The 21,662-nt window shown below is 44.7% G+C and overlaps 1 long non-coding RNA gene across 1 annotated transcript in view; it reads left to right on the forward strand.

Annotated features, from left to right (window-relative positions):
• The window catches only part of LOC142827252 (uncharacterized), a 108,123-nt gene that overhangs the window by 83,518 nt on the left and 2,943 nt on the right, over positions 1-21,662 (forward strand). Inside the window, exon 2 of the long non-coding RNA XR_012901852.1 lies at positions 7,789-7,910. This is a non-coding gene — a long non-coding RNA (uncharacterized LOC142827252). The remainder of the gene's footprint in view (positions 1-7,788; positions 7,911-21,662) is intronic.

Raw genomic sequence — 21,662 nt, forward strand, 5'->3', positions numbered from 1 at the left:
ACTTCAAACAGGCCTTAGAGCTTACGACCTTTTCTAATTGGGACCTTGTTCTTGCTGCTGGTGCTTAGTGTAATATATTTGCATTGGATTCACTGGTGATTTCTTCATGAATCATGGAACTGCATTTGCAGGTCTGAATCCAAAATTAAGAGATCCACATACTAATTAAAAATACCACTTTCATCATGACTAAACCAATATGCAACACTAAGCTCAAGTAGTCATTATGTGAGCATATCCTTGAGGATTTAGAAGAAAGAGTATTCACTTTCCTTCCCAGCTTGTGGAATGGTAATACCAGAGCTGGATTAAGCTCTTCGTAGGCCGTAGGCATTCTCATAATTGTAGGCCCTTAAATTAGACTACATAGAAATGAGAGAAAAATTCCCCATTACCTGTACACCTAATATCACTCACTTTAATTTTCACTCTTGAAAGTGTTACACCATGTGAGAAATTCATGGTACTACATTCTAAAATAACAGCCATTTTGTTGTATACTACAATTATACTTAGGAATCGGCTGATAAGGAGAAAAGAAAGCTGATGTTGCTGCTGCTATGACTATAAAATCCACAGAGAAATACATTGCTGATAACTTGGCAACATTCTGTCTCAAGATCGGTCAGCATCATTTACGAAATAACAATACATTGGCTGATGCTGGCCATACATTTCTGCCAGAAACAGTATTTAGTTGTAGCCCAGGTTCCCTGTAAGCTGTGTGCCTGTGTGGGTGCACAGCCCTTTTCTTAGCCCCACAAAGAATTTCAGAGCTCCCTGTGAAGTAAGGGAGCTCAGCTGATCAGCTGGAGAAGCAGGAGCAGGGCACTCACCCTCTCGGAGGAGCAGAAGCAGCAGCAGTTGCTGCTGCTGCTGACTGCTATAAATGGAGAAGCTGGCTCCAGCCTCGGCTCCAGGGCTGGGCAAAAGATGATCTGTGGGCTGGATGTGGCTCCCTGCCTGCCTTCCAGAAAGCTGGGTGCAGGGCCACCTGGGTGTTTGTGAATGCTCAGAGTCTGGAGGAAGGGAAAACAGGCTTCTCGTGCTGCCCCTTCCCCCACTAGTTCCCATTGGCCAGTTTCCACCAATAACAGCTGCCTGTTTGCAGGACAGTGCCCCTTCCCCCATCTTCCAGGCTTACAGCATTCAGTTCAGAACAATAAACGTGGTTTCTGCATCTCCCCTGAGCATGTTCAGGGGCTGGAAGGCAGGGACCCTGGCTAAGGAACATGCTGGGCTACTGGCTGGGAGCCAGGTAAGGTCTTCCAGGCACCCCAGCTCCTCCTTCCTTCCCCCAACCCTCTGCCCCCCTTCTGCATCCCTATCCCATGTTACCAAAACCTTCTGCACCCCTGCTCCAGCTCCCCTACACCTTCCTAGACACTGCACCTCTCCTATACCCCTCCTCAGGCAGGGCTGGCCCAAGCCATTTGTGCCCCAGGAGTGTGGCACCGCTGTCCACACAACCCCCACTCAGACCCTGTATCCTAATCTGCTATCCCTAGTCACAGCCCAAATCCATGCACTCCCCCTCCTGCACTCCTGTCCCAGGTCACAATATTCTCTGAAGTCCTGGCATCCCTTCCTCACCTCAGTCCATTGCCTCAGGTCAGGATCTCCTGTTTCACCCAAACTCTCTCCCAGATCCCATACCCCAATCCCTTACTCCAAGCTCCCTTCTGCACCCAAACTCCATCTCAGACCCCCACACCTCCTCCATTACTATAATGGAAAAGTGTGGCCCTCAACCACTTACTAAATTATTGTAATGGCCCCCCATCTATTGTCCACCCCTGTGTTAATGGCTAAAGGTAAGAAAGCAAACAATTTTTTTAACAGAATTTTTTGAGTGTTGCAGATATCTAAAACTCTGATCTTACTGATTTTTTAAAATCCTGTGTTACTAATTAATACATGGTAAACTATTGAATTAAGGCAAGATTTTTGCTATCTGTTAGAGTTCTGCCTCTTATGAGTCAGAAGTAGCAAGTACTAGCTGTGATGCTAGCTGCCTTGTAGGATGAAACCTTATTTGCAAGATCTTTGAACCATACATCTAAGGTCTCAGAGGAGTAGCCTTATTAGTCTGTAACTAAACAAACTTAAAAAAAAAAACCATCAATGGTCCTGTAGCACCTTACGCTAACAAAACATATAAATAGTATCATGAGCTTTTGTGGGGACAGCCCACTTCTTCAGCCAAGGATAATGTTAATTTTCTTTTCATTAGATTTCATATTATGTAATTATATGCATTGTTCCTTGCTAATTATCTTTTGTTTTAATATATTTTCTTTCACACCTCTGGACTATTTAAAATATATTTGTTTACTATTTTTGTTTGTACTGGTGGGTGCACAACCATATACTACCTCAGTATTGGTGTTGCACATAAGAAATTTCAATCAGCCCAAAAGAAAATTCAACCTGCCCAAGAATGGAAAATCTTAGCGGGAACACTGGTAGTAGCCTAGGGCTTCTGAAACATAACTCTGAAATGCAAACACTGTGGCTGTGTCTACACTGGCATGAATTTCCGGAAATGCTTAAAACAGAATACTAAAACTGTCTACATTGGCAGGCTGCTTTTCCGGAAAAAGGGCTTTTCCGGAAAAGCCCTTTTTCCGGAAAAGTGTCTGTGGCCAATGTAGATGCGCTTTTCCGGAAAAGAGCCCCGATCGCCATTTTTGCGATCGGGGCTTTTTTCCGGAAAAGACTACTGGGCTGCCTACACTGGCCCTTTTCCGGAACAGTGTTCCGGAATAAGGACTCATGCCCGAGTGGGAGCAGAATAGTTTTTCTGGAATAGCGCTGATTTTGTACAGTAGAGCATCGTTGCTTTTCCGGAAATTCAAGGGCCAGTGTAGACAGCTCGCAGCTTAATCCGGAAAAGCAGCTGATTTTCCGGAATAAGTGGCCCAGTGTAGACACAGCCTGTAGTAGTAAGTAGTGTTCCCGTTAACATTTTCCATCCTTGGGCGGGTTAAATTTTCTTATGTGCACCGCTAGTACAAACAAAAAATATATATATATAAATTCATATTTTAAACAGCTTGTAGGTATGGAAGACAAAAATTTTAAAACAAGGGAGAATTAACAAGGAACAATGCTTATGAAGCTTATTTAATATCAAGTAATAAGAAAATTAACAATACCCTCGGACTACATGTATTTTATCATCCTTTCTAACAACTCAAGCTAGTAAACACACCAAAATGTGTATTATCCACACAGCTCCTCTTTAAAATGCTAAAGCAATCTGAGAGTCAACTGGAAACAGTTATGTTCTCCTTGAAAATATTAATACAATATTTACTTACACTGGCAAGGAGAGAAAAAGGCACGCACTGAGGCATATACAGTTTCCCTGGGATGTCAACTCTTAATTTGATTAATAGTGCACAAACACAGAATAGTAAAAATAAGTAATAAAGGAATACAGAAAGCAAATAAAGCCACGCCTGTGAAAATAGGAAGGGAAGTAAAACATCAAGTGGTTGGTAATGGGTATTTTAAATAAATGTTTAGGATCACTACTCAAGTGAAACAAAGATCTGTAAACATAGCTAAAAGTTACCTTTGTTTGAAACTTTCACATTGTGTGTGTCACTAACTCTAGGTCTACATCTACACTGCAGGCTTCTTGCGCAAGAACTGCTTTGTGCAAGAGTTCTTGTGCAAAAGATCTCGCACAAGAGCGTGTCCACACTGCCATGTGCTTTTGCACAAGAGATGTGCTTTTGTGCAAGAGCATCCATGGCAGTGCAGATGCTCTCTTGCACAAGAAAGCTCTGATGGCCATAGAGGTTTCTTGCACAAGAAACCCCTGTTGCCCGTCCACACTGCCGTCTTGTGCAAGAGCTCTAGAGCAAGAGGGCTTATTCCTCGTGGGGAGAGGAATAATTGTTGCGGAAGAAGCCCTCTCTTCCAACTCTTTACTGTAAATTTACTAGCACAAGAACGGGCATGCAGTGTAGATGCTCTGCAAGTTTTTGTGCAAGAACAGTTGTTCTTGCGCAAGAAGCCTGCAGCATAGATGTAGCCAAAGAGTAGAAGCTCCAGAGTAGCACTTTAACACATGGCTTCAGAGTTTGTAGACAGATCCATTTTCTAAAGTGCTTGCAAATACAGTCTTCATCCTACAACACACCTAGCATCACACCTAATAACACCCATTGACTCATAAGAGCTAGAACTATATCATATAGAAAAGATCTGGCCTTTATGTCCCTCCCCAAACAAATTCTAAAACTTAAGGGAATCCACTCTAATTGAAAGTCCAAACAAATAAATAGGTTCCATGGTAAAGTTCTTTTAGTTTTAACAATTTACTAGTATTAATTAGTAATACAGAATATTTAAAAGAAAACCCAAAGACTAGAGTCTTCAGATATCTATAACACTCCAAGAAATCTGTTAAAAGAATTATTTTCTTTTCGTACCGTAAGCCATTAACACCTATGTAAACTTTCTTTGAAATGTAATCATGCAACTGTCATGAGCTAGGCCTTTCTACATATTCCTTATCTATAACAGCAACCTATGTTACAATAGAAAAACACCAATACAAGTCAAGTCAGATTCTGCATTAAGATCTGCTAATGCAGAATCTCTTCACCTTCATTATTTGTCTGCTCTGCATCTGTCTCCCTCAAAAACAAGCTAATTTTTATCTCAGGCTAACATCTCCAGGCAGATTGCTTCCTGTTAAACTCAACACGGCCAAAAGCAAGCTCTTTATCTTTCCCTCCTGATATTAGGTGAAAAATATTTTGGTCTAGAACTGCTGAGGAATCACTGTTTTTTGTGACTGCACTACAAGTCTAACAGTGGGTTCTACATTATTCTTCCCTCCCCCCCCATCATATTTTCCTGTTATATTTAAGATCCTGCAATTATGTCACCAATCACCAATTAATACTAATGTTCCCTCTAAACTGCAGGGCAGCACATCTTCACAGGTGATTAATCAGCCCTGCTCAGTCAGTCAGTTCCCTGCACTGAGCCCTGAGCCTCTGATTGGGGGGGTGGGGCGGAGAGGGTGATTTATCACCTGTGAAGTTATGCTGCTGAGCAGTTTAGAGGGAACACTGATTCATACCAACTCCTCCTCACTCCAGCCTCAACAAGGAAAGGGAAGTTATATTTGACTAAGCTCCCTCTGATACATTAATGAGACAATGAAGTTTCCACAGCAGCATCCCCATCTCCCATATAGCCACATGCCTCCTTACCCCGGCATATCAGTGTAACCCCTCTCATGCAGCCTGTTTCCCCCCCCCCCCTGCTCCAGACTGGAGTGAGTCAGAGCACCCAACAAACTCCCCCTACCTCACCACACAGATGCCAGCATCCACCCTTTTTTCCCCCACCTACCTACCCCATGCAATCTGCTCACCCTGTCCTCCTCTCCCATCCCAGCAGGCTGGAGAGTGCTAGGTTTCTCAATGAAACTTCAGCCAAAACCAGCTCCTGTAGTCACAAATAACAGACAAGTTGGTGACAAGTTTTCCAAATTTCACCACTGTTTTCAAAATGTATCTTGCCATCTTTGGAACAAAGTGTGAAGAGGAACACTCTTTTTCAAAGTTAAAACATATAAAGAACTGTCTTCGGTCTACCATGAGACAGAAACGATCATTTTCCCTTGTGCTAATTGAGCGTGAGCTTTTGAAAAAATTACCTTTAATGTAATCTCTGATTTTGCTAACAAAAAGAGTTGCAAAGTAAATATTGTGTTATACCTGTATGTTGTTTGTTGACTAAAGATTTAATGCATCTGCATTTAATTGACCTTCATAATTTGTGCATGTATACTAATACAACATAGCAAGTTAAGTGAGATTTAGCAGTTTTCTTTTCTTATTTTTGAGTCAATTATAAATTTTTTTAGCCCCTATAATTTTTCATAGGTCCTAGGCCTACCATGCCTAATGGATAAATTGAGCCTGGGTAAAACAGCAATTTCATCTCTGCTCTTGTAACCTAAATCTACTGCAGTATTCCCCAAACTTCTGCAAAGTTTTGGCCCTCTCCAGGAAATTGAAATCAGTGTCTTTTTGAGTTCATTTTCTCCCTCCTATTTCACCTTGGATGGTCCATCACCAATTCAAAATTGGTGAAAATTGACAATTGTTATTTACCCTCTGAAACATTATCCTCTCCCTTTTTTCAATCACCCTAAAACCCACCACTTGCTTGTGTTTAACATCTCTCACTTCCATTCTCCTCACAACCAGGCAATCACTATATTTCCTTTACAATATTTCTAAACTATTTTTCTTCAGTTCCACCAAAAACACTTGTTCCCTGTCTTGCTCGTATTTCAACTTGACTACTGTGTAACTACTTCCTTTCTGGACTCCACTCATCAAATCTTGTACGTGCGAATGTTCACCCTCAAATAGAGGTCTGTCTTGGAAAATGTCTGTTTGAACAGTGGAAGTTTGGCAGAGTTAAAAGCAAATAAAAAGCTGCTTTATAAGGATGATATGTAGGTTTCCTGAGCTTAAGCTGTCACTGTGTGCTGCTGGTATATTAGAATTGGTGTGGGCAATAATTTTTGGTGGGGGGGCCACGCCATGATTTTGGAAAGTGGTCAATGGCTGCATTTTTCTGTGGAGGAGGTGCGGAGTCTAGGATGGAGGGTGGGTGCAGAAGGGAACACAGGGTAAGGTACTGGGGTGCAGGACATGGTTTGAGGTCTGAGAGGGCATTTGAGTGAAGTAGGGGGTTGGAGTGTAGGGTCAGGGAAGAGGTATGGGTTCAGGAGAGATTTCTGGCTTTGGGGAGGGGTATAGGAGAGGGCAAAGGGTCTGGGAGAGAGTTATGACCTGGGGCAAAGGAGTGCATAGGGTTGGAAGCACTCCCAGTGTAGGCTGGGCTCCCTGCCTGTTGCAGCCCAAGACCTCTTGAAAATGCAGGTTGTTCCCTCCATGTGGCTCTCAGTTCCGAGACAAGAAAGAGGCTCGTGCCGTCCCCATCCCCCAGGCCAATTTCTCAGCTTGGGTTGGAAGCCGGGAGATCATACAAAGCCTCCTCTTCCCTCCAGAGCAAAAAGATATGTTTTGAGGGCTGGATCTGGCCTTGCATTTAAAATAGGTGCAGCTGAGTGCAGGGTGTCTATGGGTTGGATCCGATAGCTTGGCAGGCCAGATCCAGCCCTCAAGACATATCTTGCCCACCACGTATTAGAAGATATATAAATTATGCATGTGCATTTAAGTTTATAGTGCTGAGTTTCAGTTATCCTGGTTTTGGGATGGTGAAGGGAAGCTGTAGTTAAGGGTCATCAGAGATAAGAACAGCTTGAGTTTAGAAACACGTTTATTTTAGGTAAACTGAGTTAAACATTCTATCTTGCAATTTTTTCTCTCAACCCCTTATCTGTAGTACTTTTCTCCTATTACCATTCCTTGTCACTGAAATATTATGAGCATAGCTATTGTGAGAATGTTATCCATAGTGGAATATATGGATTAGACACATACTTACCATACCTTGTTAAATTGTATTCAATCTGTCCATTACATTGTAGGAGTGGCCTAGTCTAAGAGAAATTCTGGCTTTGGGGGCCTCTAGCTCTGTTAGATGACACTGCTTAATGGACACTTACTGATATGCTAATTTAGTGACACAAAATGTTTCCTTCTTGTAAGGGCTAACAGTTACACTTTGTTGCCATTATCATGTTGTAAAGATTTTAATCTTTAAACCACAGTGAGTGACTGCTGTGATTGATTTCACTGTTCTTGACTCACTGATTTTCCACAATGTATTTTCCAGGGCATCAATGTTCCTGATTTGTAACAGGAAGAGAGAGAAGTAAAGGAACAGTTTTATCCATTGCCTTGTCACATTTGTAACATTGGGAACTAATAATGAATCAGAAGGAAAAGAAATCAGAGGTAAGCCAAACATTTTGCTAAGTACTTTCCAAAACTAGCAGTCAATTTAAACTTGAAGGAAAAGATCTAAACACACTATTGATTTCCCCAAAACTACATCTTTGTTGTGAAAGCTTTAGTTTATAAGTTTGCACCTTTCAAAATACAAGTAGTCCTTGGAGTTACGATGTTTTGGTTTTCGTTGAGTAGAACTTACGATGCTTCTAGATTGATACTCTGATTCAACCTATGACTGTAGATTTCGAGTTTACTACACTTGGTCCTGCAGAGGAGTAGGTTGTTGCTCTAAGTGAGAGTGTTCTGACTTGCCACACAGTTGTAAGGAACTAACTGTCTTAAATCCAGAGGACTGCCTGTAATAATAATGATTAAAACATAAAATTGGCAAATGCCACTATCTCTCATTTTCTGATCCAGATTTTACATGTACACTGACTATCAATAACTTTATCCATATCATACACTAAAATTCTAAGCTTCTGAATACCTATTAACAAATAATGCAGGAGGCCCTCGTGATTTGTGGAATTGCTTTTCTCATAGTTCCGGTATACACAAGTCTCCTGGCCTGGCTTAGGGGGAGGAGAGTTGCGGTGTTCCCTGCAACTCCTGGCTACTGTGGTGAGTTGCAGTGAATTTCCCATGGCTCTTGGCAGCTGTGGTGAGTTCCCTGAAGCTCCCAGCTCCAGTCATGAGTTTGGGAGCTGCAGGGAGCTCACCACAGGGGTCAGGAACTGTGGCTCCCAGTATTTGTGAATTTTGCTATTCATGATAGATGCAGGACCATATCCACCACGAATGGCGAGGTTTATTTCTATTTTTTTAAAATGCAGTGCCCCAGAAACCTGTTTTTTCTTCCTCAAACATGGAATTCTCCTTTGAAAAAAATGATACCTGCTCAACGCCTCTGAGGAATAAGAGTCAACCAGTACTATTGAGTCCATTTCTCATTATGGAAAAAAAAATAATTAATGTAAAGTCTTCTATTTCATGTCCTTTGTAATCGAGAAAGGAGGAAGATTTTTCTCCATTTGGGAATGGAAAGTCTCATTTTTCCTTTTGCTTATGCACTTGTTTCTGAAATTAGAAGACCCTGGGAAAATTGACTTTTAAGTCAGAAGCTGTTGTCGTATACTTCTAGAAGTGAACCACAATATTCAGATGATGGAGTTAGTAGAACCAGGGCCTTGTAGAGTTGGACTTGGGGTAACTAGACCACATGGTTCCATAGGTAGAGGGATTCAGCCTACAGTATTACAATGAAAATAATAAAAAAAATTAAAAATTATTTTGTAGTATTTCTATTATATAGAGAATACCTGAGATTTGTGTGGGATGATTTGTATAACTCATTTGTGCCTTACCACTCATCACTAAGCCTGCCATCCCAAAATCATGCCAATATCATCTTCATATTCTCACTATCCTGTATTATATAATTTTATATTTTATATAAACACATAATGTCAATCATCAAAGCCTATCTAAGTATAAAAACTCATAGTGCTCTGCTCCCTGTCATACTTTACACTTCACATGTGGGCTTTCCTCTTCTTTTGTAACCATTTGGTTGTGGTGTTATGTGATGGTCTTTCTAGTGTGGCACAATGCATGCTAATATCATTTTTTTGGGTTCAGGGTTTGCCTTGGCAGCTAAACCTTGACCCTCAGTCAGAACTTCTATATTCCTCCACAGTTTTCTGTACTGGTTTGGAAGTAGAAAATTGTGAGCAATAGAATTAGATGAGTAGGGTTGAAAGAATAATTTGTTTCTTTTGTCCCATTACCGTTCCTCCTCACTGAAGTATCAAGAAGGTGGTTACTGTGAGAGTTGGTCCAACTGAGAATTTCATGCTGACACTTCCGATGTGCACAAGAGGAATTGTGATCACAGTTTCTTCCGTTATTCTTCCTTGTTACTGTTGCTACTCATATCAGTGCCCCTTTTGTGGGGGTTTCCCCTCTGAATTGTTATAGCATTTCTGACATCCTGCACGCAGCTGCCCCTATTTTAAATGTTTCTGGTTTTGGTGGCGTAAGCATCTTTTCTTTGCTAGAGAGGGAAATGCTTCCTTGTCAGCAGAGGCTTACAGGAAATGTATCTTGGCTATCTCACTCTGCTAAGAACAATAAACAAGTATAGATACTGACATCATAGTGTGAGTAGGGACAGAGGGCATGAATGATGGATTGTGAATCATCTGTGTCCGTTCAATGGTGGATTGTGAATATGTCACGTCTCTCTGACTTGGCAAAGTTAGCAGTTGTATGGGAGGCCACCAATCAGAACTGAACTTGTACCGGAAAGCGAGTCTGGTGATTCAATGGATGGTACCCTTCCCTCTGAATCATGTCTGAACTAGCATAAGGGGCAGAGTGCTACTAGAAGTGTTGCCTTTCAGAAGAGATTTAAAAGCAAGTTCTTAACTACTGTTAATTATTAAAATAGAGTAGCGCTGTTTGTGAGAGTTAACATCTTGCTTTAGTATGGTGACTGAATTCCAATCTACATAATTGCATTCGGTCAAACATTATTCACTTTTCATTTTCTTTTGGGGAAATTATATTTCATATGTGTTCTTGTATCATTGCTGTGAACACTTGAAATATTTCCTCTTTCAGATCAGAGTTTTAATTGTAGGAATTAATGTATATGTGGGTGTATGAGTAATACATAATATTAATAATGTGTGTGTGTGTGTGTGTGTGTGTACAAGTATGTGAATACTTCACATAAAAATGTCAGTCTAATACTAAATGTCGCCATTTGTGTGTGTACAACTCACCTCATTACATAGTATTTCTAACAGTAGTGGAGGATCCTTCCAAAACTAAAACATGCCAAATAATATATGCCATAGTTCATGTTTATAGTTCATACAATATAGTTCAAATGCTAATTTACTAACAGTTTCAGTGCATGTCTGTTAACTCCCCAACATCTGGGCTGGTTGCTTTTTGTACAGATGTGCACCTTTTATTTCTGGTTTGCATCTTTTTAGTGGTTGAAAACACCCAGCTATTACTCTTTGTGCATGACATAAGCTCGTATGACATTTTACTATTCATACTGGTTACTTTTATTTTGGAATGTGCTGTGTTTCCTACTGGAAATAACAAGAGTGCCATAAAGAGTGTGTCCTAAAGCTAAACTGGGCCCTGAATTAAACCTGAGGATTTTAATAGAGCCCAGTGTATTTGTGGAATGAACTAGGGACACACCTTTACTGTATAGGATATGCATCTCACCTGTTCAAAGGTGAGTGGTGTCTGGTTTTTGAACACTAGGACTGTGTCTACATTGCACACTTCTTGTGCAAGAACAGCTGTTCTTGTGCAAAAACTTGCAGGATGTCTATACTGCACACACGTTCCTGTGCAAGTAAATTTACAGTATAGCGTTGGAAAACAGGGCTTCTTGCACGAGAGCTCTGACACTCCATCAGGAAGAAGCCTTCTTGCACAAGTGTTCTTGCACAAGAGGCCAGTGTAGCCAGGCAGCCAAGAGTTTTTGCGCAAGAACTGGCCTCCCAGGAAAAAAGTCAAGTGGATGCTTGGATGCTCCGTACCTGCACTCACAGCTCCTTACTTCCTGGTTACCAGACGCCCCTTAAAGGCACATGCAGCCTGCAGATGCTGCATGGCAGCAGCAGCTCAGCCAGCAGCTCCACCATGCGGCTCTGCCCTGCTGCACCCAGGAGCCCCCCAGAGATGTCTGCTCCAGGGGGACACTGAGAGCCTCCACCTTCCTCCCAGCAGCCACCTCAGGGCTCCCAGGAGACCCGGAGGGGCACATAGCGCCATACCTCTTGCTGGTCCCAGGCAGAGGTCGAGGCCCTTCTCGACCTGTGGGCTGAGGAGGAAGCCCTCTACAACCCCTATGCCTGTCACCGCAATGTGGACATTTTTAGCCATATGGCCCAGGCACTCTCCCAGCAGGGACATCTGGCCCGGACCCTTGAACAGGTCCAGGCTAAGGTGAAGGAGCTGCACCTGGGCTATCTCCAGGCCACCGAGTGTCAGGGGGCAGGAGCCGACACCTGCCCCCACTATGACCGCCTCCATGCCATCCTGGAGAACATGGCCGTGGAAGGGCCCTTGGTGCCTGTTGACACCGGCCTGCACCCCTCAGTCACCAAGCCAGAAGAGGAGGGTGAGCTGCCCATCGGGTCTGGGTTGGAGGAGGATGAAGATGACCAGAGCAACACCGTCACCCTCCACCTTGAGCCAGTGCTGAGAAGGCAAGACATCTCCTGGGCTTCATCCGAGGCCAGTGAAGGATCCTCCGGTGAGTGTTATGCGTCTCACTCGCAAGGACCTAGAGGGGAGGGAGAGGGAGCATCATTCAGGCACTTTGAGCTGCACGCTGTGTAACAGTACACAGCATGTGCAACCTTGTGCAGCCTGACTGTGTGGCATGTGGACACAGCAGGCAGCTTCAGGGCATGCCTGGGACCCTGCTGCTCACACACGTCCTGACTGGGGGGGGGAGGGGTATGCCGACTTGAAGCAGCCAAGGCTGCAAAAGCTCAGGCCAGACCCCACACCTCCCGAAGGGTCCCGCACACAGAAAGCATGCAGCCATGCCTGCCCATGTGATACAGCAGCTGCTCCTGGGAAAACCGCAGCAAACCAGCCCTGTGAGCACGGCCCCCACAGAGCCCTCAGCTGCTCCCGGCCCCTAGGCTGCCCCTGAGGCAAGCCCCTCACTGCAGCCACACACTTCCCTGGACTACTTGTCTGAGGGCTAGCGGGAGGGGGAGCAGGGAAGCGGCCAGCCTGGGCCTATGGCCACTTGAGTTTTGTTGCAAGGATGGTTCGCCCTGGCTCTGTCTCCGAGGACATCAATTGACAGGGGTCCAAGAACCCAGACCTTGTCCGCCACACTTGCTCCCATGCAATGTGGGGATGTGTACACAAACAGGACTACAGCGTCACTGGTGTGTGGCTCACACTCAGTGACAACAGTCGAAGCCATGTGCTCTACCCTTGTGAGGGAGTGTGCACAGTGCAATGCAAACACACATAACAGAAGAACAGAAGAATGGCCAGACTGGGTCAGACTCAAGGTCCATCCATCCCACTATCCTCTCTGCAAACAGGAGCCAGTGCCAGGTGCCCCAGAGGGGGTGGACCAAAGATCAAGTGATTTGTCTCCTGCCATCTATCTCCGGCCTTTGACAAACAGGGGCCAGGGACACCATTCCTTACCCTTTAGCTAACAGCCTTTTATGGACCTCACCTCCATTAATTTATCTAGCTCCTCTTTAAACTCTGTTATAGTCCTAAATCTTCACAGCCTCCCCTGGCAAGGAGTTCCACAGGTTGACACAACACATGCCAAGTGGCCAGGACACAGACAAGGAGTCTTCAGTCACAGTGATGTCTCCTAAAGGTTACAATCTATGGAGGATCACTTTACTGCAGGGGGAATCCTGTATGCAAACATATGAACAGGGGACCAACTAGGCCCAAACCACAGTTGTGTGGTGTCACCTGGGCTCAGGACGGAGGGCAGGGGGCGCAGGGACAGTGTGGGCAGGGCTGCCTAACAGCCTCATCATTCTCTCTGTTCTCTGTAGCAGGACCACCCAGGAGCGAGGGACCCTCCAGCTCTGTGGCAGCGGCAGCCCCAACCTCCCAGGCCCCAGTGCAGCAGGCCAGGCAGCGAGACCAGCTCCTGTGGTGGTACATTCAAGCCATCGAAAGAATCCAGGCTTCACTCAACAGGAAAATTGAAGCTGACCTGGAGTGGTGGCAGACCACATGTGCGACGTCATTACTACCCTGACGTCACACATCGATCATGCTGTGCACTATGGCATGGCCTTAGCACATCCTCTTGCCCTCCCTGCCATGCCCATGCCCCCTTCCGTCACCCCTCCAGCCACCCCTTCAGCCGCTGCCATGCCCCCACCTGCTGCACCCTGTTCTGCCCACCTCCCCGTGCTGCCTGCCCCAACCCGGCCTGAAGGCCAGTGAGGCCTCGACACCCGCGGAGACACTGGCAGGAGACGCCCCTCCCAGCAATAGTTCCCCCTCCCAGTGGGCCCCTCCCACTTCCCACCCTTCTTCTCTATTGTACATACAAATAAAAGTTTTCTATTGTTTTAAAAACAAAACGTTTTTTTTATTGGGAAGGGAGGGGAGGGAGGTATAGATGGGAGACAGAAGCGACCCTACTGTGGGGTCTGGGAGAACATGTCCTTCAGGTCCTCCTGGATGCACACCCCATTGTGGTCTGCCTGGCGGATGGTGGCTGTGTGGGGCTGCTCAAATTCCCAGCCCTCAGCTGCCACCCATGCCGGGAGATAGGCCTCCCCCTTCCACTCCACAAGCGACAGGCTGCCGCAACTTCAGGAATGTTCTCCTCACCCATCTCGAGACGGGTGAGCAGGCAACGGAAGTGCGCCTTCAGCTGGCCAAAGGTGAACTCGACCTAGTTGTGGGCCCGGTTCAGGTGGTCATTGAAACATGCCCGGCCGGGGTCCATCCATCCTGTGTAGGGCTGCATCAGCCACGGCATGAGGGGGTAGGCCACCTCCCCCACAATGCAGAGAGGCATGTGGATGTCCCCAAGTGTAAATTCCCGCTGGGGAAAGAAAGTGCCGCCTCCAACCTGCGATGTAGGCTGGAGTTCTGAAGGACGCAGGCGTCATGTCCCTTGCCGGACCACCCAGTGTCTGTGAAGCAGCCACAGTGATCCATGAGGGCTCGGAGCACCACAGAGAAGTACCCCTTCCGGTTAATAAAATGGGCCACTCGATGTTCCGGAGCACAGATGGGGATGTGGGTCGCATCCATGGCTCCCCCACAGTTGGGGAACCCCAGAGCAGCGAAGCCAGCCACCGCTGCATCCATGTCCTGAAGGCAGATGACTCTCTGGAGCAGGATGCCATTGATGGCATGGAAAACTTGCAGAGGGGGGCACAGAAACACAGGGAATGCACCGAATGAGGAAGGGTAGGTGCCCGCCCCCTTGTGATGCCCTCTGATGCCCTCTGTCCCCAAACACACCAGGGCCCCCTCGCCCACATCCCCCCCCCCATACCAGCAGGCCTGTGTGAGGGAGGGATGGCACAAATCCCTAGGTGATTGGGCTTCCCCTACTCCCCCCATCCCTCCAGCCTGGAGTCTTCCCTTCCCCCAGGCAGGGACTGCAGTTCCCCCCAAGGGATTACGTGCATCATGCCAGCACCGACTGTGGACCTGCCCACCCTGAACTGGTGTGCCACCAAGTAGTATCTGTCTGGGGTGGCCAGCTTCCAGAGGGTGATGGCGACCCTCTTGTTGACCAAGATGGGGGCCCGCAGCCAGGTGGTACATCTCCGGAGCACAGGGGTGAGCCAGGTATGCAGCTCCAGGAACATCTGCTTTCTCATTCTGAAGTTCCAGAGCCACTGCTGGTCACCCCATTGCTCCGGGACCAGCCAGTCCCACCGGTCGGTACTGGTGTCCAGTCTCCAATATCGCCTCTCCACCGTCGGGTGAGCATGCCGCAGGGATGCCACCGCATCCATGGAGAGGGAGTCCAGATCAAGCTCAGTGTCGAGCTCCTGCAGGAGTAGCGCAGCAGCTGCAGGCACTCCAAGATGGCACAGCAGTGAGAACGCCAAAGGCACAAAAAGCACTAGGGCAGAAGCTGTGGTGTCCAAAGAGGCTGGGTGGCCGCAGCCAGTAGGTGGTTCTCTGGAGCACAGGGGCAAGCCAGGCACACAGCTCCAGGAACGTCTGCTTTTGCTTGCAAAAGTTCCGGAGCCATTGCTGGTCACTCCATTGCACCAGGACCAGCCAGTCCCACCAGTCGGTGCTGGTGTCCAGTCTCCACAAGGGCCTCTCCATCCTGGGGTGGGGATGGCACAGGGACTCCATGGACTCCCTGGTGAGGGAGTTCAGAGCAACCTGTGCCTCCAGGTCCTGGAGGAGGAGTGCAGCAGCCTAGAGCAGCAGCTGCAGGCATCCAAAATGGCCGGAAGGGGCCAGAGCAGGCACAAGGCCACCCCTGGCTCCATGGCACAAGAAACAAGCTGAGAAAACAAAATCAGCCAAAGGCACTAAAAGGCACAAGGCAGTGGTGTCCAAAAAGGCAGAGGGCAACCACAACTAGAACTGCTATGGCTGTCAGTCCCTACAAGAGGTCCCAAAGCACGCAGCAGGAGAGAAACGGCTGACCAGGGAGATCCCTTTAAGCACGTGTCTCAAAGGAGCTCCAGCCCCCACCCCAGAAAGTCCTGGTGCCCTTTTGCCCTTGGCAAAGTAGTTCCGGGCTGAAGTTTTTACACAAGAGCGTCCCGCCAGCATGGACACTCTCTTATGCAAAAGCGCATGGCTTTTACGATGCGCTGTGACCAGTGTGGATGCTGTCTTGCACAAGTATTTTTGCGCAAGAACTCTTGCATAAAATAGTCCTTGTGCAAGAAGCGTGCAGTGTAGACATAGCCTTATAGTAGAAAACTGCAGCTGGATTTTCCTTTACAAAATAAATCTCTGGTTCTCCATTGTGATTAGTTTGCTCTGACTTTGCTTTGATCCCTGTGACCACATGGGCTTCTGGAAAATCTGAATAGTGCTCATAGCTAGTGTTCCTTGTAAGCTGAGAGATTCATATACCACCCAGTTGATTAGCAGAGCGCCCACAGCCAGCAGCATGAGTTTCTACTGGTGGTGAACATCTGCACATGCCTCGGTGCATAGAAGAACATTTATTCTGAACATGGATGGAAAAAAAATAGGACCCTTCCTGAATAAGAACAACTTGGCGACAGTGATTCATGCTCTTGTTACATCCTGAGTGGATTATTGTAATACACAGTATGTGAAGAGTCTTCAGAAGCTTCAACTGCTCCAGAATATGGCTGCTCGAGTTTTAAATAATACTCATTATATGGAGCACATTATGCTGGTGCTCTGGCAGCTACACTGGCATCCGGTATGTTTCCAGGCACAATTCAAGGTCTTGGTTATGACTGGAAGGGTATTTGAAGGACTGTCTCCTCCTATATGAACCTGCCCGGGGATTGAGGTCAGCTGGGGAGGCTCTGTTCCATGTTCCTTCATGTATGGAGATAAGGTTGATGTCTATGCGGAGCAGGGCCTTCTCAGCCTTTGCTCCCTAGGCTATGGAATTCTCTCCCCTGGGACATTCACCTGGAGCCAATATTGGCATTTTTTCAGTGCCAGGCCAAGGCCACCCTTTTTACCTGTGCTTTTTATTGGTGTTTGGGGGTGTGTGTGTCCCTTCTCTTGAGGTGTTTTAGAAAGTATTATGTCTCCCCCTTTGGGGTCTTGTATTTCACTTTATATACATTTATTTATTGTGCTTTTAAAAAAAGTTTAAGCCACCTTGAAAATTTTAAATAGAGGGGTGGGGTACAAATATTTTAAATAAAAAGAAAAAGAAAAAGAAAAAGAAAAGAAAAAGAAAATTGCCCATAACACTCCAAAATCATGCATCTACAAAAATTAAGTCAGAGCCTTCAAGCTAAGTTCCTTCTTTATCCAATGGTCATAGATTGGAGATGGGACAGAAATATTAACAAAACCAGAATACTAACAGAAATATTAAGCAAAACAAACCAGTGGTCCCCAGGCCTCAGATAATCTTAATTCATCCCTGAACCTAAGTATATTCAGTATTTGTATAAAAGCTATCAAAAGGTACTCTAAGTTATAAATGTTTGTCTCTCCCCTTCAGTTTGTATGGCAAACAATGAGAAGGTTTATGAGGCTGTGGTTTCCCAGGAAGATTCAAACTGAAAAGTCCAGATATTTTTGCACTTTGTATATATGTGATTGAAAAAGTACCTTCCATCCTGCCCAAGAGATCAGGGATTAAAGTGATGACCTCTAGAGCTAAACTCATGAACTGCTGCAGCTTGAGTTAAAGAACCAAGAATCTGTTACTGGTGGCTGAAGCAGTTCATATCCTAGAATCATAGGGTTGGAAGAAACCTCAGGAGGTCATCGAGTCCAACCTGCTGCCCAAAGCAGGACCAGCCCCAACTAAATCAAGAGTGATCTGTAAAATATACTATTCCTGGGCACATATTAACATTTACTTTCATGAGACAAAGTTTTTGATTTGTGTCTTGACCTTTTTCTCTGCATTTTTTAAAGCAATTTGAAGAAATAAAGAATTTTGCTCAAACTAAAAAAAGAAAAAAAAATATCCGGCCTGAAACTACAAAGCATAATAAAATTTCATACAGCAAGAAGTTTTACAAAGTTTTGAGAATGTGAGAACAGGAGGTTATAATTAAAATCCTATTGTAACGGTTTCATTAATATAAATACCATAGGTTTTTTTGTTCATTTCAGTGTTTTGTTCTATGACCCCCACATGATCTAACTTTCTTTTCTAACAGCAGCTACATTTTTCAAAGTGATACATTTTTTCAAGTCACTGACAACTGTAAGCAATTTGCTTTGAACATATATCGAGTCAATTTCTATGCTGAATAATGGTTGTCCTGGAAATTTAAAACTGGAATATTCATCTATTTAAGTTACAATGTCAATAAAAAATAAGCATCCTAAGGTTTATTTTCAGTGTCAAGGGTTTTTCCTTTTCTAAGTACCGCATCATCAAAAACGACAATTTTATAACTCTGAATAAAATGGCATTTAACTGGATCTTGTTCCATTTAAATATTAGTTTGCATGAAAGCATTTTTACATCCAAAATTTTAGTATTCTAGTTTAATTTAGCAAAGCAAGGAGATCTGGAAATTAGCATCCATTTTGTGCACAGTAGTAGCTTTTAATTAGAGACTAATCTTATGCCCCACATTGAAAGAGTCACAAATTTTGGGGGAGTTTAGATCTAAATCCAAACTTTGTGACTTCAGGCCCATAGCTACTTTTAATCAGAGTTTTGCTCCATTACATTCAGTTGGAGGAAATTGAAAGGAAAAATACACTGCTGGCAGCCAGACTTAATAAATGAACTTTAAACAAATTGGAGTAAAGGGCCTTACTGAAGAGACAGCAAATGAAGTAGAAAACAAAACAGACAGAGAAAGAAAAGTGAAAATGAAATTGAGACTAAAGAAAAACAGTAAGAATTGATGACTTTTCAGATTTATGTATTTTTCCCTCAGGAGTCTTAGCAAAATATAATGAATCAGCATTTGTTCACCATTCATTTCTCTGGCAGTAGAAGCAGTGATGTGCAACATTCAGAATGAGGTCTGATTAAGTTTCATGTAAGGGAATTCCTCTGTGAATGTCCTTTGTGTTGCCTTCACACCTGCTGAGCTAGGAGAAACATAACAGCCCCTTTCATTGCTTCAGTTAAAGCCTGTCACAAGGATGACATCATTGCTCTCACAGACATTTTAACTTAGGGTCCTGGAGCCAGACTTTCAGAATGCTTGACAGATAAAAATCTGAACATCTTTAACTGATTGTGTTCACTAACTTGCCAGAGCCGGTTTACACATACAGTAGGTTATCTGGAGTTTTTTTTTTTTTTAGGGAATCATGCCTTTGAGCTAAACAACCTATATTATGTTGGATTTAGACAGAGATGGGTTTCTTGTGAAAAGTGACTTTATGCTAGTCTGGGCCCTGGCTAAACTTCTCAAGTACCTCAGAGGTTTGATTCTTATTGACATGGCTTCTTGGCCTCCTCTCAAATCCTCAAACAAAGAGCCCCACAGATAGCCCTAGTGCAGAGTGAGTTTTCAATTTTTTGACTAAGCAACAACAAAAATCATTAAGTGAGACTTATGCATACAGATTAACAGAACAGCATATTATTCTTGGCGCTCTCAAGACATTTTAGTTAATTGTTGCCACTGAAACTGTAAAATGGGATGAAGACTGTGGAGAGAGAGAGAAAAGAGGGATAAAGACTGGGAGGGACATACTCCTCACATCTTACTTAACCCTGTTTGCCATTCAGGCTAATCTGAAACTTATCTCCTTGCTGGCATTTTTGAGCACAAAGTCTGGTTTAATCTTTGTGTGCTGTGATATTGTGACTTAACGTACAGAAAGCACAATTTCAATCATTTGGTGAAAAGGGATTTTAATTCTTGTATAGTCAATGAGTGAATTGGAAATGAAAGCAGTGGATATATATTTTTTTAAAATTTTGGCAGCTGCAGAGCATTATAAAGGAGGGAACTCTGAGCCATAAGTAAAGTTGAGAAATAACTTTCAGAATTAAAAAATACAGGGTGAAACACTCTCATCCAGGACTCCTTAGTCTGGCACCATCTGTGGTCTGGAAGGGTCAGAGATATTGCTAGACCAGAGAACTCCGGCTGCAGACGATGAGAGCGGCTGGGAGTGGAGCTGGTCTGGTTGGCATCAGCCTGAAGATGCAGTGACCTGGAGGTAGAGAACCCTGGGAGCAACTGCCGCCCAGTTGCTTTTGGGGTTCCCCAGCCCTGCGTGGCGGCAGCTGCTCCTGCGGCTCCCAGTCCCCGTCCCGCACAGGGAACCCCAGGACCAGCTGCTGCCTCACATGGGTCCGGAGGCAGGGAGCAGAACCAGGCAGTAAGGCCAGAGGAGGTCTGGCCTGGTCTGAGGTCCGAGTTCTCGCAGGGCAGCAGCCAGGAGGGGTGCCCTGGGAGAGTTTGGACACCTTACCTCCCCTGCTCCAGCAAATTCTCTTGTTCTGGACCACTCCGGTCCCAAGGGTGCTGGACTAGAAAGGTTCAATCTGTACTTGCTGTTTAGTCAAGTGTCCTATCCTGTTGACCTCATGTGTAACATCTGTATATAGTATTGTGCCTTCACAGTGTCATGATATCACTATTAATTAATGGGAATGGGGGGAGGTTGCATGAGTACAGAGTTTAGAATAGTGTTTAAGTCCTACTCATGGTCCAACTGAAGACAAGTGGGAAGTTGGATGCTGATTTCAGTATTAGAAGGATGAGGTCTGCAGACTTCAGGTTAACACAGGTATAATGTAAAGAAGATTTAGCAGTCACATTTTATGAGGGCTTCCTTCTTGGGTCTGCTTTTGAGGTTTATTATGGATGAATGAATAATTTTTGCAGATAGTTGTGATTCAAAAAGTACCACTACTTCTAAAACTGTCAAAGATGAGGCATCAGAGTCTGAGCAAAAGTGGGACTTAATGATGAAATCAAACTTCTTACATCTTTCAGTTCAATTAAGGTAAATTCCCAAATTGTGCCATATTTCACCATCTTGCTGATATCCCACAATTTTACTTTGGGGTCTTAGCAAGTCTGCTGGACTGGCAGCTGCCTCCATATTTTTCATAATCCAGGGCCGTCCAAAGATCAAAGACTTGCCATGCAAGTCTGGAGTGTCTGTGTCCAGGGAAGGTCATGAGAGCATGTGAGATTTGAAGACGGCAGCTGCCTGGCTAGGACATTAAACCTGCTTTGAGAAACTTTGCTATCAACTACTGCTTGGATGAGACCAAGGTGGTGAGACTAGCTAAAACCTCAGTTGAAGGAAGACACACTTTACAGTTGAACAATGGAGGTATCTGTAAGCAAAGACCAGTGATTTCCAAAATTTTTGCCATGGAGGAACCCCTAAAATAAGTTTTCATATCCTGAGGAACCCCTACCTATGAAAACGTTTGCTTGGCCAAAAAAAGTTGACAGCGTGGAGCGCAATTCAATTACTGCTAAATTATTGTCAAGAAAATGTATTTGTAAAGAGCTGTTATATAGGGGTATGTCTAGACTACATCCCTCTGTCACCAGAGGGATGTAAATTAGACATACCAAAATTGCTAATGAAGGGGGGATTTAAATATCC

The sequence above is a fragment of the Pelodiscus sinensis genome, chromosome 2 (genome assembly GCF_049634645.1).
Source record: "Pelodiscus sinensis isolate JC-2024 chromosome 2, ASM4963464v1, whole genome shotgun sequence".
NCBI lineage: Eukaryota > Metazoa > Chordata > Testudines > Trionychidae > Pelodiscus > Pelodiscus sinensis.